This window comes from Euprymna scolopes, chromosome 26 (assembly GCF_053919585.1).
Source record: "Euprymna scolopes isolate OS-2025 chromosome 26, ASM5391958v1, whole genome shotgun sequence".
NCBI lineage: Eukaryota > Metazoa > Mollusca > Cephalopoda > Sepiida > Sepiolidae > Euprymna > Euprymna scolopes.
In genome coordinates this window covers 24,713,552-24,719,210 of record NC_136507.1, presented here as the reverse complement: position 1 = coordinate 24,719,210, position 5,659 = coordinate 24,713,552, and the positions used below count along the sequence as shown (strand labels likewise).

At 35.3% G+C, this 5,659-nt stretch overlaps 1 pseudogene; it reads right to left on the bottom strand.

The window, feature by feature from the left end:
* Nucleotides 1-3,791: 3,791 nt before the first annotated feature.
* LOC145248384 (5S ribosomal RNA) lies at nucleotides 3,792-3,908 on the bottom strand (annotated as a pseudogene).
* Between the last annotated feature and the right edge of the window lie 1,751 nt (nucleotides 3,909-5,659).

Below are 5,659 nucleotides of genomic sequence, written 5' to 3'. Positions count from 1 at the left end.
GAACGGAAAAGAAATAACCAATTGTTTAAATGTTAAAACCTCTTAAAAATAGAAAAGCAAAAACAAAAACCAAAAACAGCGAACATGATGGAGAAATAAAAAATAAAAATGAACGAAAAAATGGCTTAAATAATCCTGTTTCAATATTCAAACTTTAATAATCGAAAAAAATTCTTATCTCTCAGCTCGAACGTGCAATCCTAATATAACGACGCTGCCACTATACCGACTGATCTATGATCGCGTGAGCGAAGTTAGGTTTTTTTTTTATATTTAAACTAATTCAAGAAAGAACGTTTTATTTTTGGGCATGCGTGTTTTGCTAAATTGTTATGACAAAACGATTTTTTGCTACCCCTCTTCATAGAAAAGCGCCCAGTTGAGGGTGAAGGAATGTATGTTTTCGGTCAGTTTTTCGATATTTGTCATCCGAAGAGTCCTGGTCCAAAATGATACCAATCCCGTGAAAATTCGTCGCCTCCGTCGAAAGTTTTTGCGAGATATACATACATACATACATACATACATACATACATACATACATACATACATTTAAACAAACTGGTGAGATTTATATTATAGACTAGCGGATGTACCCGAAAACTGCTTTCAAAAAATTGGAAAAACCAAAATAAAAACAAAAAAGAACGAAAAGAAATGGCATAAATAACCCTGTTTCAACACTAAAACTGTAAAAATCGAACCCCCCCCCAGAAAAGAAGGTTATCATCGTTCGCTTCGTTGTTTTTTTTCCATCACGTTCGTTGTTTTTTTTTGTTTTGTTTTTGTTTTTTCGAGATTTCCACAAGTTTTAACACCGTTTTTTTTTTAAATATAATATTTAAACAGGTTATTACGTTCGATTATTCTTTATTTTCTATTTTGTTTTGATTTACCTCCCCCCCCCACCTCCAAACACCCTGGCAACGCCGGGTATCCCCGCTAGCGTGTGTGCCCAACGTTGCCCGGGTGTTTGGAGGTGTGTGAAAAAAAAAAAAAGGCGGAGGTGTTAAAAGAAAAAAGTGGTAGTAGCGAGGGGGGAGGGGGAGGAGAGAAATCAAAACAACCGTCGGCAGCCCATGTGGAGAGAGGCGTTAAAAAAATGGTAGTAGCAGGGGCGGGGATGGCTAAGATATAGAGAGATGTTTAAAAAAAAATGGTAGTAGGCAGGCAGGCTCGAACCCGTGACGCGATGGTGGAAAAGAAAGTGTAAAAATATCTGACGCGTTACCAATGCTCCATCGCCCAACCGGACGTTCGCAACGTTGAAATTAAGAAAAGTCAATCAAACTGATACGACGATACGATTATTTGCAAAAAATGGCGACGCCAAATAAAAACGAACCCTTCCTGTAGAAAACCGTCCAGTTGAGGATGAATGAATTAGTGTTTTTGACCAATTTTTCGATATTTTTTGTCCGAAGGGTTGAGGTTCAAAACGATATGATCACCTCTGTCAAAAGTTTTTGTGAGTCATATAAGCACACACACAAACACACACATATTTTGCCTTTTATATATATAGAAGATGTCACGCTTACATTCGAATTAATACCGTTTCATTGTTATGGACTTCCGTTTCTTGTAATTAAAAAATTACCAAGAATTCTTCTTAAGTTTTGGTTTCGGTTTCGATTATAGCTGATGGCACTCAAGTCATCTTCTTTTTTTATACATTATTTTACCAAATTTTGGTTTCGGTTTCGATTATAGCGCAAAGAACTCAAGTTATATATATATATATGTGTGTGTGTGTGTGTGTGTGTGTGTTTCATAAGTTTTAGTTTCGGTTTTGATTCAAGCTGATACACAAAAGTCATATGGATATATTTTTCATTTTTGAAATTTCAACTTTATAACATATAAAAATAGATAGAATAATACCTCTATAATAATATATACGAACTCCGCAAGAATTAAAATATCATATTTAAGCGTATTTTATGGCCGGGCTACGCCGGTCGTCCCTGCTAGCTTAAATAAATACTTTTGCAGTTTTAACAAAAGAGCTACAATAGTATCAGAGCGTTTCCATTTACGCTGACCATCTACAGAATGCCAACATCAATATATTACACATGAAAGGGTCTCCTGTGGAAATTCTACAGGCCTTGCTAGTTAATGTATATTTCATATGTATCACGAATGTTTTTGATTCCTCTTGGAAATGTAATGTAGTGGCATCCGCATTTCGAGGCGTGGTGTAATCGTGACGTTACGGACTCAAATGCATATATATATATATATATATATATATATATATATATATATATATATATATATATATATATATATATATCGAAAGAAAGTGAGTAGAAGAAACAGCAGAAAAACGGAAAGACTCGTAGCGATTGGCAAGTTACGCTCGGCGAGCTCGCGAGTCTGCTTTCTCCTACTATCCCTTTTGGAGATTCGAACTTTGTGAAAATTGCCGTCGTGCCAGGTAGATTTACGGCATAATTTATTTTAGAGGATGGCTCTGGAAGAACCTGTCCACGTTGGACTTGCAAACGACCATATCATAGTCAGTAGGAAGCATCTTTACGATTCCACAGATGAGCAACTCTAGAAAAAAAAACCTCTGCTCATGGAATTTTTTCGTGCATAATGTTATTAATTGTTGCTGTGCTTTTAATAAAGATAGCGCCAAGTATTTTTTGGAGGAGTCGAAGTTTGCGTTCAACTTATAATGATGCTAGGAGTCGGAGTCATAATAATGTCGTAACAATGTCGGAATAAAGTTGGAGTCAGATTTATCATTATTTCTATTTGAAGAATAAACAGACAATATGAGTATTAACGAAACTTAACAATAAACAGTCGGTCACAATATCAGAATCGTCATTTTCAGAATCCTAGTATTAAATATCCAAGCCGTGTGTACGGAGAAATAATTTTTGAGAAGAATAGACGCACCTGGAGCTGAAAGTTTTATAAGGAGTCGCACTTGTAATCATGCGAGGAAACAGAATGCCATTTTCAGTTTTCGAAGGATCAAGAAACACTTTGAATATCGGGAGACTTTGAAATAACGAGGCATAGTAGGCCATTTTGGAAATAACATTTGATTTCGAGTCACCGTTTGTATTTTATGTAAGTACCCCATTTTAGGTCTGGAGTGAAGGTCAGTTCTAGAAGCTCATCAAAGCAGTTTGGCTTTGGATGTATTAAAAGTAACTAGCAACCTTTGCCTTTAGTTATCACGTGATCAATGTCGGAAGAGAAAGAATCAGAAAGATCCTCATTATTGTTGGTATTTGAAAATGTTGCGACGTCGCAGTCGGAAGCTCTGGAAAGCGTCCGTATGAATGATAATCCTCGAAAAATCAAAAAACAATTTGAACATCGGAAAATTAAACATAAAAAGCCAAAGTTGGAGACGAATATCTTGGAATTCTATGGATCGGAGTCAATGTGAGAATTATAAGTATACTAAGAGTCGGAATCGATTGTTTGAATTCCTGAAGAATGAACAGTTTGAATATTGATATAATTAAAAAAAAATAAAATAAAAGGATTCGAAATCGGAGCCCGAATTTTTGGAATCTTAGAAGTCGGACCTAATACTTTCCGACTCCGCAGCCTTGGTTTCTGAGTCTGTAGACAAGACAGCCACTTTCGATGCCTCCGTTCAGTCTCGAAAGACAAAGGATACCCCTAAGGGCGGATGCACGTGTAATTGTGAGGCAAGGGTTGAACAATCTCCAACCAAACCTCCTGAATCGACACTGATTGAGTCCAATGGCAAGAAGTGCGGGTCGACTGAAAACAATGCCGAGATAAGCGGAGAGCACGTACAGCACCTGGAAGTCCCAAATGGTCACCCATCTGGTACTGACCAGGTTCAACGTTGCTTAACTTCGGTGATCCAGCGAGAACCGGTGTGTCAACGTGATTATGCCGTACATACAGCCACTTTATGTATCGTGAATACATAAGCAGTAATGCTTTAGCTTTGCATAGATCATGTTTTCCTTTGCAAATAATCGTTCAATAATTACAAGAAGTTTTAACACCTGTTATAATAAGTATGATGGATTCATGATAAGCTTACATTCGCGATGTACATGTATGAAGAAACAACCATTTCCAGGTGTTCACAATGGCGTGTTTGTATGAATTATATGTATAAGCATAAGTATAAACGTGAAGTTGCGTTAGGATTAAAGTTGGATACGGAGTGTGGGGTGTTAGTATAAAGGTGGTAGGTTGGATTTGGGGTGCGTACGTTAGTATGAAGGTGTTATGGTTGGGTTTGGTGTGCGCGTGTTGTTTACTTACTTTCCCGGCGAGCAGAAATAATTCAAACTCAGTGTTAACAGTTTTTTTTCTTTTTTACTCTTTAAATATATCTTTGTTGGTCCATATTCAAACGCGAACTTTAAGCTGAAATTAATTATTAAAATTTCGTTTCGTATTTGTTTGAATGTATGATGGTGACGGCGATCCGTTCGTCATGAATAGTGAAAGGATTTTGCGTCGTGAATCATCTTCCATTTGTAGAATGTAATATAGGCACACGTGTAAGTAGAAGTAAGAAGTATTGTACCTAATATTATGATAAATATATAATTTCAAGAAACGATTTAATAACCGAAATATAATGAGAAACTAATTGAATTATGCTGATGCTCAAAATGCATAAATATTTTGATCCCTCCCTTTAATTAAAAATTCACCAAAAATCAGGAAATTTTAATGAAAAAAATAGAGTTCAAAATAGACTTCGTAGCCTCGTAGGAGATGCCCTTTTCTCTTCTCGTCAACCTCTATCTCACAGAAGAGATGTTGCGAGTATGTCTCTGATGTATCGTTATTTTCATGGAAAGTGTTTGACTGAGCTTCAGTCTATGGCCCCCCTCTCGCCTAACTTTCACAAGAAACACTCGTCTAGCTTAAAACACTATCAATAATTCCCCCACTCTTTATCTGTGCCTAAACCTAAACATAGATTCCATGAACAAAGCTTCTTTCTTAGAACTGGACGCCTGTGGAATTGTCTTCCGTTTTCCTGCTTTCCGGCTGACTACAATATGGTTGTGTTCAAGTCTAACGTAAATAAGTTCTTGATGAGCCGTTCCATATAAGTTATCAAATTTACCGAATTACTAATGATTACTATATTGTCCAATTTCTACTGTACACTCTTTAACCCTTATCCTTGAGTGGCCTCTTGGCCTTGATAATGTGGTGATGCCTATGTAAAAATTTTTTTTTTAGTATATATCAAATAATGTTCACAGAATATAAGCAACCCATTATTTTTATTTAAATCTTAGTGAAAAAAAAAAACAAAAACAAAACAAACAAACAAAAAATACCTTTACTAAAGTTATGGTTTTCAATAGAAAACAAAATTGCATGACTTCATTCTTGCCTTTTTTTTATATAAAAAAAAAATTGTAAATTGTAACAATTAAAAAACAAAATAATTTTTTACAGGAACATTAGGAAAAAAAAAAAAAAAAACTCTGAAGTCCGTATTAATAAATTCGATATAACTCAATGAAAAATTAATTTTTCGAACTCCCGAAATTATTATTGAATTAAGCATTTTTTATTTAATATTTGCACCCACAAAAAATATAATTGCAAAAAATATTTCTACTTTTTATTGAAAATTACAGGTTTCGCATAATTTTTATATGCAAGATTCTAA